Source organism: Piliocolobus tephrosceles, chromosome 3 (assembly GCF_002776525.5).
Source record: "Piliocolobus tephrosceles isolate RC106 chromosome 3, ASM277652v3, whole genome shotgun sequence".
NCBI lineage: Eukaryota > Metazoa > Chordata > Mammalia > Primates > Cercopithecidae > Piliocolobus > Piliocolobus tephrosceles.
Window position 1 is genome coordinate 24,199,507 of NC_045436.1, and position 12,374 is coordinate 24,211,880.

General features: G+C 41.2%; 1 protein-coding gene and 1 pseudogene across 1 annotated transcript in view; one reads left to right on the forward strand and one right to left on the reverse strand.

The window, feature by feature from the left end:
- The window catches only part of CPE (carboxypeptidase E), a 128,691-nt gene that overhangs the window by 94,999 nt on the left and 21,318 nt on the right, over positions 1-12,374 (reverse strand). The window lies entirely within an intron of this gene.
- On the forward strand, positions 6,107-8,425 carry LOC111553629 (annotated as a pseudogene).

A 12,374-nucleotide genomic window follows, 5' to 3' on the forward strand; every position in this document is an offset into this window, starting at 1 on the left:
CAAAAAAAAAAATCATATATTTAAAAATCCACAATCCCTCAAGAACATATCTGTTCTTATAAACATAAAGGTAAGTTTGCAACTTTCTCTTTTGTTTCTTCCTCAACTTTTCCATGATGTGCTTTATCCTTTCAAACAAAATCTCCTCTGTTTAACACATTTGTAAACCCCAACTTTCAGGCTGGCCAGGGCCCAAATGCCTTCTAAACATCACTGAATCCTGCTCTGCCTGTAGACAGAGGCTGTCCCAGTGTACAAGTTGTGCTTGGGTATAGCTTGACACATTTGAAAGACCAAAATAGTTACCAATGGTTACAAAAATTATGGTTCTCTCGTGGAAGGAAAGCACTGTCATTTTAAAGAGATGGTTTCCTCCTCCTGGAGGAATGTAGAGACTCTCTGGCCCCCACTACCCTTCTCCCCACTCCTTCCGGTAAAAGGTTTTCTCCTCCATCACCAGCCGCAGGCGTAGTGCTTCATTGGGCAGAACCAGAATTCACTGAACGACTTACCATACACAGTAACAAGACTTTTCCCCTTCAAATTTTTATATTTTTTTATTGCATTAATCATTTGATCAGATAAAGCAGATCTGTTTGCCACGTGCCCTACATTCTACAGGTATTGAGGTCTCCACGAGAAAACTCTCTCAAGCGCATCACAGGGTTTCCATGTGAGCTATGACAAATTAGAAATCAAGTGGCCATACTTGAAAAGGAGGCAAAGCTGGTTTCCATCTTTATTCAATGGAGAGTGAAAAGGAGAAGGATTCATTGATAAAGGCTATTCCTGGCCAATTATTTAGCAACTGGTATGACACTGATTTACCAACTGTCTAGAATGTCAAGTGTACCTACCAGGTGGTAACTGTGAGCTCTGTAGAATGACATGAACTAAACAAAACAAGGGATCAGGGAAGGAGGAAGGGCAAAGAGTAGGAGGGAGAAAGAAAGGAAGAGGGATGGAGGGCAGGAGGATTGGAAAAGAAAAAGTTGTATAGCTTAGTTTGACCAAAAGTCAATTTTTAAATAAACAAGTACTAATAGCACCTCTCTTATGCGAATAAAAAAGCTCCCTTTCCAACAATGCCTTTTTGTTTTAATTAATACTTTCTTTCCACAGAGGAGAAAAAAAGGAAAAAATATTCCCTCTGGAGAGGAGAAAGAGGCCAACTATCAGAAACAATGAACTAGATTTTTATCTTAAGTCATACTGTGCTCAAGACCCTCTAGGTAATTTTGAAATAATCACTTCCTTATTTCCTTTAGCACTGGAAAGACTATGTAAATGTCCTCCATTCAGCATGCTCTCTGGTCTTGGATTTATCTACTAATACAGTCGTGAAATTACCTTTGACATCCCCTGAAACCTGGCTTTCTGCTAGATTGTCATCCTTCATCCTCAGACCCTGAAACATCCATAGAAAGGGAACCCCAAAGTGCAAGTGCACACACACCCACGCACACACAAACACACACCCCCCCACACACACACCACATACACACACACCCCACACACACACACCCACACACAAACACACACACCCCCATACAAACAAACACATACAAACATACACACAAACACACACACGTACACACACACAAACACACATACACACACACACACAAACACACAGCCTTTCTGCCTTCCTAAATCTAAAAGGTATAACAGCACCATAAATTAAAAGAAAAGAAAACTAATTTTGAGCAAAATTTTCTCATTCTTTAATCTAATATCAGGTTTCAGTTAGATATTAATATTTAAAATATCTTCCAATACATTATTCTACCTTCCATTTGAGGAAAGCAACAAATGTAAACACAAATATGGTCCCCTTCCCTTTGTAACCTTTCTTTTCTTTCCATTTTTTAATAGCTGCAAACTTACAGGACTTCTGCCTCTTAAATCAAGTATTACTAAATTTCTATTTCGGCACCTTCTGGGATGACAAGATTCCAAATATGTAATAAAAATAAATTGCCATTAATAGCTAGGTCTTTGGCAGAGTTACTGGCCTGTTTTGTTTACTTACCCAGTGCCAGTGTGATTTTCTACTTTGGGCACAGCTGTGAACAAGACTATTAATAATCAGGCTTCATCAAAAAGAAGTCAGTTCATAGCTCTGTAATTCAATGATTTTTTTAACCTTTTACAAACCGAAGTTGTTCTGAGTGAGTTGTTCACATAGTTCAAGATTGACCTATTAAAATCTCTGATTTTTTTTTCAGTCTCCCTCTGTCACCCAGGTTACAGGGCAGTGGCCTGATCTTGACTCACTGCAAACTGTGCCTCCTGGGTTCCATCAATTCTCCTGCCTCAGCCTCCCAAGTAGCTGGCACTACAGGCACCTGCCACCACACTCAGCTAATTTTTGTATTTTTAGTAAAGAAAGGGGTTTTACCACGTTGGCCATGCTGGTCTCAAACTCCTGACCTCAGGTGATCCACCCACCTCAGCCTCCCAAAGTGCTGGGATCATAGGTGTGAGCCACTGCACCTGGCCTCTGTTTTTTTGTTTGTTTGTTTTTTTGTGGTTTTTTTTTTTTAAACCTCTGTGGTTTACAAATAAAACTACTTCAGAGAGGGCAACTGGCACACAATCCTGAGAGCCTGTAAACTCTGTCAACACTAGGCCTGCAAGGAAATGTTACAGAATTCAACAAGACGAAGGGTCCTCCTGAATGAGCACAAAGTAAGTATAAATAAAGTATCGTATAAAATAATTTAATAAAGACTGGCTCATCCTAGTTTGTTCCAGGATAAGGTCACCACAGTATTTCACAGCTTCTTAGAAAAGCATTGATATACTGCTATTATTGATCTTTTCTTTATCAAGATTTCATTTGTACACTGAAAGACTCAGAGTTTAAAAAAAAAAAAAAAGTCATCAAGTTAAATCCATTATGTATTTTAGTCTCTCTCACAAGTGGCATCAATTTACTAAACCCTGACTGTGAGATATAAGCATGAGTGGAGAACGGGCGCAGTGGCTCAGCCTGTAATCCCAGCACTTCAGGAGGCTGAGGCGGGTGGATCACTTGAGGCCAAGAGTTCGAGACCAGCCAGGCCAACATGGTGAAACCCTGGCTAAATACAAAAATTAGCCAGGCGTAGTAGTGCATGCCTATAATCCTAGCTAAGGGGGAGACTGAGACGCAAGAATCACTTGAACCCTGGAGGCAGAGGTTGCAGTGAGCCGAGATCGCACCATTGCACTCCAGCTGGGCAACACAGGGAGACTGCGTGGGTGAAAAGTTTTAACCAGCCTCACTCCCATTACTTTCCTGTATTCAGTGTCATAATCTGACACTTAAGTGCTCTCTCTGCATGTCCCACATCAGCTATTCTGGAACCACCACCCACTCCACTATATACTTGCTTATGTGCTCGAGAGCTTAGCTGCTCTAGGCATACTTGTGACCAAACAAATGGTAAGAGAGACAGTTGCTGTCTGATTTCACCAGACAGAGGTAAATGCTTGAGATTATCCATAAATGAATCCATTCCATAATGTCTCCTGCAGAAACTTTTTTCAATATTCTAATCAGAATTACTGTTGTCTTCCTCTATGCACACGTAGCCCTTTGTCACTACTATTGACTTTATATTATTCTCTCTGTGTCTCCCCCAACCCCAAATGAAGACTCTTCGAGTATCAGGAACATAGGGGAACCATCACAGTGCATTACGATGGCTCTCAAAGTGTGGCCCCTGAACCAGTGGCATCAGAATCCCTGAGAACTTGTCAGAAAAGCAAAATTTCAGGCTCTGCCTCAGACCTACTGAATCAAACTCTAGGGGTGGGACCCCAGCAACCAGTGTTTTAACAAGCCCTACAGGTGATCCTGACACAGGCTCAAAATTGAGAACCACTGGTATATTGAAATAAGTACGGGTTTTGGAAGCAGATAACCTAAGGCTTTTAAATTCCTACTGTGCCCCTTATTAGCCAATGACATTAATCAAGTAGTTTGCTATCTTTGAGTTGTCTCTACTTGCTTACGAAATTCATGACTTAAGAAAATGTGCTGAAGGGTGGATGCTTTTTTAAATAACAGTCTTTTCAGTAAGTTTTCACCTGCCAAAGAAGGAAAGTGGACCCTCCACCTATCCAACAAAAAAGTTAACTCAAAATGGATCAAAGATTTAAATGTGAGAGTTAAACTATAACACTCATAGAAGAAAACGTAGGTGTAAATCTTTGTGACCTTAAATTAGGCAACGCTTTTTAGATATGACACAAAGAGCACAAGAAACACAAGAAAAATACATAAATTGGACCACATCAAAACGTAAAACTTCTGTACTTGAAAGGACACTATCAAGAAAGTAAGAAGACAACCCACAGAATGGGAGAACATTTTTGCAAATCGTATATCTGATAAGGGACTTGGTTCCAGGATACATAGGGAGCTCTCACAACTCAACAATAATAAGACAAATTGCCCAATTTAAAATGAATAGACAGCCCCAGGTGCAGTGCCACATGCCTGTTGTCTCAGCTACTTTGGGAGGCTGAGGTGAGAGGATCCCCGGAGCCCAGGAGTTTGAGACACAGCAGAACTCTGTCTCTTAAAAATGAAAAAAAGTTGGGTCGGGCACAGTGGCTCACGCCTGTAATCCCAACATTTTGGGAGGCAGAGGCGGGTGGATCACCTGAGGTCAGGAGTTCAAGACCAGCCTGGCCATCATGGCAAAACTCCATCTCTACTAAAAAATAAAAAACTAGAAAATTAGCCAGGCATGGTGGCAGGTACCTGTAATCCCAGCTACTCAGGAGGCTGAGGCAGAGAACTGCTTGAACCTGGGAGGTAGAGGTTGCAGTGAGCCAAGATCACACCACTGCACTCCAGCCTGGGCAACAGAGTGAGACTCCATCTCAAAAAAAAAAAGAAAAGAAAAGAAAAAATTGGAGCCCGGCATGATGCTTGTAATCCCAGCAATCCACTTGAGTTACTTGGGAGGCTGAAGTGGGAGAATCCCTTGAGCCTGGGAATTCGAGACCAGCCTGGGCAACATAGCTGGACCCCATCTCAAAAAAAAAAAAAAAAGAAAGACTGGAAGTTTCTCCAAAGAAGATATATATATGGTCAATAAGCACATGAAAAGATGCTTAATATCATTAGCCATCAGGGAAATGCAAATCAAAACAACATTAAAATATCACCTCACACCCAGTAGAATGGTTATAATCAAAACGACAGCAAAAAACAAGTTGGCGAGGATATAGAGAAATTGGAGCCTTTGTACACTGCCGATGGGAATGTAAATGGTGCAGCCATTCTGGAAAACAGTCTGGCAGTCCCTGAAAATATTAAACAAAGAATTGCAATATGACCCAGCAATTCCACTGCTAGGTACATACCCAAAAGAAATAAAAACACATATCCACACAAAAACTTGCACATGAGTGCCACAGCAGCCTTGTTCATGATAGTCAAAAAATGGAAACAACCCAGATGTCTATCAACGGATGAATGGAAAGACAACATATGGTAAATCCACATAATGGAGTACTAATACATGCTACAACATGGGTGAGCCTTGAAAGCACTATGCTAAGTTAAAGGAGTCAGCCACAAAAGACCACATATTGCACAATTTGATGTATATGAAATGTCTAGAATAAGCAAATCTATGGAGACAAAAAGTGGATTAGTCTGGTTGCCTAGAGTTGTTGGAACAGGATTGGGAGGGAATGGGAAAATGAGGAGTAACTGCTAACGGGTATGGGGTTCTTTTTGAGGTGATGATATAAATGTTCTAAAATTGTGGGGATGTATCCAACACTGTGGATATACTATAAACCATTGAATTTTATTGTTAATTGCGTGAACTATTTGGTATGTGAATTCTATCTCAATAAAGCTGCAACAAAATAATAATGACTACAAAGATTTTCAGCCATTAAATATTAAAATATTTAATAAAAGAGGCAAGTTTTAGGAGGGAGCTTAAGAACAGTACAACTCTGAAATCTGAGGAAAAAACTCTGAAGTCAGTTCATTTGTATTCTCCTTGGTTATGATAAATCAAAAAAGCCAATACAAAAGATAAGAATGAAATTAAAGAGAAGCACTCTCCACTGCTGTTCTCTTCAGCTCAACATGGTGGTCTACCAGGCGACTGGCAGCCTCAGCCACTTCTCTGCCTTCAGGATCCCCCGCTCCCGAGGTTATGTATGCCGCAATTTTACAGGGTCCTCTGCTTTGCTGACCACAACCCATATTAACTATGGAGTCAAAGGGGATGTGGCAGTTATTTGAATTAACTCTCCCCATTCAAAGGTAAAAACACTGAATAAACAAAGAGCTGCATTCAGAGTTCACAGAAGTTATGGATGAAATCTGGGCTAGTGATCAAATCAGAAGTGTCATCCTTATCTCATCAAAGCCAGGCTGCTTTATTGTAGGTGCTGATATTAACATGTTAGCCACTTGCAAGACCCCTCAAGAAGTAACACAGATATCACAAGAAGCACCGAGAACATTTGAGAAATTGAAAAGTCCACAAAGCCTGTTGTGACTGCCATCAGTGGATCCTGCCTGGGAGGAAGACTTGAGTTGGCCATTTTATGCCAATGCAGAATAGCAACAAAAAACAGAAAAACAGTATTAGGTGCTCCTGAAGTCTTGCTGGGGATCTTACCAGGAGTAGGAGGTGCACAAAGGCTGCCCAAAATGGTGGGTGTGCCTGCTGCTTTTGACATGATGCTGACTGATAGAAACATTCATGCAGACAGGGCGAAGAAAATGGGACTTGTTGACCAATTGGTGGAATCCCTGGGACCAGGACTAAAACTTCCAGAGGAACAGACAATCAAATACTTAGAAGAAGTTGCAATTACTTTTGCCAAAGGACTAGCTGATAAGATCTCTCCAAAGAGAGACAAGGGATTGGTGGAAAAATTGACAGTGTTTGCCATAACTATTCCATTTGTCAGGCAGCAAATTTACAAAACAAGTAGAAGAAAACATGTGAAAGCAGACTAAAGGGCTTTATCCTGCACCTTTGAAAATAACTGATACGGTAAAGACTGGAATTGAGCAAGGAAGTGATGCTGGTTATCTCTCTGAATCTCAGAAACTTGGAGAGCTTGCAATGACCAAAGAATCAAAGGCCTTGATGGGACTCTACCATGGTCAGGTCCTGTGCAAGAAGAATACATCTGGAGCTCCACAGAAGGAAGTTAAGCAGCTGGCTATTCTTGGTGCAGGGATGATGGAAGCAGTCATCACCCAAGTCTCCATGGATAAGGGGCTAAAGACTATACTTAAAGATGCCACACTCACTGGGCTAGGCCGAGGACAGCAACAGTGTTCAAAGGACTGACTGACAAAGTGAAGAAGAAAGCTCTAACATCATTTGAAAGGGATTCCATCTTCAGCAACTTGACTGGGCAGTTTGATTACCATGGTTTTAAAAAGACCGACATGGTGATGGACACTGTGTTTGAGGACCTTAGTTTTAAGCACAGAGTGCTACAGGAAGTAGAAGTGGTGACTCTAGATCACGGTGTCTTTGCCAGTAACATATCTGCTCTCCAAATCAGTGAAATTACTGCTATCAGCAAAAGACCTGAGAAGGTGATTGGCAGGCACTACTTCTCTCCTGCTTCTGGAGAGGCAGCTGCTGGAGATGATCACAACCGAGAAGACGTCCAAAGACACCAGTGCCTCAGCTGTAGCAGTCCATCTCAAGCAGGGGAAGGTCATCATTGTGGTTAAGGATGGATCTGGCGTCTATACCACCAGGTGTCTTGCACTCATGATGTCTGAAATCATCCAAATCCTCCAGGAAGGAGTTGACCCGAAGAAGCTGGATTCCCTGACCACAAGCCTTGGCTTTCCTGTGGGTGCTGCCACACTGGTGGATGAAGTTGGTGGATGAAGTTGGTGGATGAAGTTGGTGTGGATGTAGTGAAACATGTGCTGAAAGATCTGGGCAAAGCCTTTGGGGAGCAGTCTGGAGGTGGAAACCCAGAACTGCTGACACAGCTGGTGTCCAAGAGCTTCCTAGGTCACAAGTCTGGGAAGCGCTTTTCCATCTGTCAGGGGGGTGTGAAGAGTAAGAATTTGAATTCTGACATGGACAGTATTTTAGCAAGTCTGAAGATGCCTCCTAAGTCTGAAGTCTCCTCAGATGAAGACATCCAGTTCCGCCTAGTGACAAGATTTGTGAGTGAGGCAGTCATGTGCCTGCAAGAGGGGACCTTGGCCACACCTGCAGAGGGAGACACTGGAGCCATCTTTGGGCTCAGCTTCCCACCTTGTCTTGGAGGGCCTTTCCGCTTTGTGCATCTGTATGGCACCCAGAAGACAGTGGACGGGCTCAAGAGGTATGAAGCTGCCTATGGAAAAGAGTTCACCCCAAGCCAGCTGCTAGCTGACCACACTAACAGCCCTAACAAGAAGTTTTACCAGTGAGCAGGCCTCATGCCTCACTCAGTCAGTGCACTAACCCCAGCTGCTGGCAGAGGTGGTTCTCCAACAGAGTGGCATCTAGATTTATCAGAGTTACAAGAAAGAAGACAAACTCCAGCATTGGGTTTGCTCCCTCATTAAAGTGCCTTCAGTCAAGATCATCTCCCCCTCCTGGTGAAGTCTGACTGTGAATTAGAGTCTGCACTTCCTATTGGAAGGTGGAAGCCCCTGTGCTTATTGTAGAAGCCCTGAGGCCTCGAGTGGCAGCCAAGAGCCATCTGGAGCCATCTCTCTCCCGTCCCTCCCAGGAAGCCAGGGTGGCCAGGGGTGGTGAGGGCAATTCTGCACCCAGCCAAACATATAACAATAAAAACCAAACTCTGTTAAAAAAAAAAAAAAAAAAAAAGAATGAAATTAAAACATGAATTACAAGAGGCTTTCAACATCCTCTTTTTATGTTGTTAGCAAGCCAGAAAACACATTCCCCATGGCATATGTTCCCATTTAAATTTCGTTCAACAATTAAATCATTGTCACATTAATAGTGCTAGCAGGATTTTAGAGCTGGGGCCCCAGTGATTATCTATTCCAAATTCCAGATTTTACAAAAACAGACTGCTCTAACATTTTTCATACAACTCCACACAGCTTCCCCATCAGTGTGCAGACAGTAATTTTTGCTTAACGTAATTCTAATAAACTGTTTTCTGGAACATGTGTTTCAGCCTCAAAAATATGATTTTTTTAAAAATTTCTTACACTGTCTTTTCACATTTAGTTAACGTGAGCCTTTCTTTGTTTCAATGAGAGGTGGTGATGCTTTCCTTTGTGATACACACATCATAAAACAGTTGCCTTCAGCTTTTGTTTTTTAATAGCTTGCTTACGTAAGTTTTACGGAGCTATGAAAGAATCAAACAGCAATCAAAATATTCTTCATAATCATCGTTAATTTCTAGTTGATTTCCAGTGTTAACTTTTTCAATCTGAGTTCAAAATTTAGTGTGCCTGCATTTTAGTTCAGGGCCAGATATTTCCCAGTGTTCGATTGTCTCAAATCCAGAAAAAGAGAAGAAGAGTCTGGCATTTTACATTCCAGATTTCAAAACAACTATTTCCAAAGAAAAAATACCTTAAAATATTTTTTAAAAACAAAGGTAGTTTTCTCATTTCTGTTTTTCTACTTGCCACATTCTTCAGGTTTTCGTATTGACTCCTCTTCGGGGGAGAGTAAATATTTTTGTGACATATTTGTGACATATTTGTAACAAAAAGTGTATATTTTAATTTACGTGGTGCATTAGGCCATTTTTGCATTACTATAAGGAAATATCCACGACTGAGTAATTTACAAAGAAAGGAAGTTTAATTGGCTCACGGTTCTGCAGGCTGTACAAGAACGATGCTGGCATCTACTCTGGCATCTACTCGGCTTCTGGGGAGGCCTCAGGGAGCTCTCACTTGTGGTAGAAGCTGGAGCATGCACATTACATGGAGAGAAAGGGAGTAAGGCGGGGGAGGTGCCACACACTTAATCAGATTCCGTGAGAACTCACACCAGAGGATGGCATCAAGTCATTCATGAGGAATCTGCCCCCATGATCCAAACACCTCCCGACAGGACCCATCTCCAACACGGGGCATCACATTTTAACATGAGATTTGTTCAGGGACAGATATCCAAACTATTTCACAAGGTGTCATGTAACTGGCCAGAATCACTAGAAACACCAACATCCTTTAAGACTGAATTATTCATCTCAATAATTCTATGTAACTATAAGAATAATATAGGTTATAAATGGGACCAGTTATTTACAAAATTCATTCAAAGATCTGAAGAGGTAAATGATCATCTAAGCAAATACTGAGAGAATCAGGCTGAAAATGTTGGCCACTATTATTATTAGCACATTTTCCTTCTCTTTCACAAATAAAAATCGTACAAAACAGTAGTGTCTTCTTGATCCACAAAGCAGCTTTATTACATCTTTATTAAATCTATCTTTTGATGGAAATATTTTATAACCTTCTGAAGAAAGAACTGACATAAAAATAAAATAATCAGTCCATTTATCACCTTTCCCTAATTATCCTTTCCTCTTCATTCCATTGTCACCACACTCTTCTAGGTCCTTATCAAATTACGCCAGTATTACTCTATCAGTCTTTTGCCCAGGCTCCCAGCCCCTACTTTGAAAACATCTGGCTTAATATTAAAATAATTAATTTCACTACAACACCACTTTCCACAGAATCATTCTATGCCTACAAGACTGCAGAAGCCCCGTAACCCACCATTGTGTCTAAATTCCTCTGTCCAGCTTTCAAGGCCTCATATATTGTGGTATCACCCAATCTTTCCAAAAGTATTTCATGTTCCCCCGCACATAAACCCTCCTCCACTCAGGAAGGCAGATGTTCCACAAGACAAGAAATAATGGGAGGAGAATATGGTTTGGGAAATAAAAATAATTTCTATTATTCATTAAGTGTACGTTGTGTGCCATGAATTGTGCCCAGCACATTACATGTGCTATTTCGTTTTACCCACATGTAAACCTTACATGACAGGTTTCATGATTTTACAGAGTGGAAGCTGAACCACACATAGACTTTCTTCTTTAAGGCCGTTAAGCTATTAAATGGCAGAGCCGGCAGCCTTATGTCTCACTCCAATGATCAAGTTCTTGTCCACATGTTGAGTAGCACTTATAGTAAAGTTGTATTAGGCAGGTGGATGTGCAAATCTGAAGCTCAGTGGGGAGAAACAAGGGTTATATTTTTCCATCACTGGCTTCTAGTTAACTGCACCTGTTGTTATGAGTGAGCTTGTCTATGGAAAAGGTGTGTAACAAAGAGAAGAAACCAAGAACAGAACTCTAAACAGTGGCACCACTTTCAGGGTGGACAGAAGAGAAGGCCCCAGAAAAGACTGAGAAGGTGTCAGGAGAACCAGAAGAGTTATCCAGTAGAAATCAAATAAGTGGGGTTTCAAGTCACAATAAAGGGGAGTAGTCAGCTGTATAAAGAAAAAAAAAATCAAATAAGGTCAAGTAAGATAAAGATTGAAAACTGCTCATTAGAACTGGTGGTGAAAAGCTGGGATAACTCATAACTTATCATCCAAACCAGGACAGTTTTGAGGGTGAAAGAGGGCTCTATTAACAAATACCGCAGGAACACTGAATATGGTGGAAACCAAGACATAAGGTCACCCTATTAAGAAGTCAGTAGTGGCCCTTTGTGAGAACCATATGAAGAGAGTAATGCAGTGACCACCACAATGATGTGAGTTCAGGAATGAATGTGTGTTGAAAATAGTATGTAATCTTTCAAAAAACTTAGTTTATTCCTTCTTTACTCCCACTGCTTCATTTGACTAGCCTTTAGAAAAAGAAAGGCTTGGTGTGATGAATGGGTGAGAGAGAAAAGGTGAGTGTTAGAGGTGAAACTGCCCTTCACTTACTCCTTATCCATTTGTTTGACTTCTTCCTCTTGACTGTACTAAAACTACTTCCCCAAATGTCCCCAATGACTTCCAACCAGTGCTGGGAGTGAGTGACCTTTACTGTATCCTCTGCTTCATTAACTTCCACAGCATTTGGCATCATCATATGCCCCCAGTCCTATCTTGAGACTACAGCTCCGAATCATACCTACTGTCTCTCTTTCTCTGACTACATCTCTCTGCTCTCTTTTGCTCATTTAATCTTAAAAATGTTGGTGTATTCAAGTTTCTGCCTGATACACTTTCTCTCCATCTCTCTGCTCTCTTCTTGCTCATTTAATCTTAAAAATGTTGGTGTGTTCTAAGTTTCTGCCTGATACACTTTCTCTCCTTTGTCTATTCTCTCTCCCTCAGTTATCTCATCCATAATCACTGTTTTCACCCTCACCAGTCATGCAAATGACACCTAAATCTTTTTCTCTGTCCTCAAATTCTGCCATG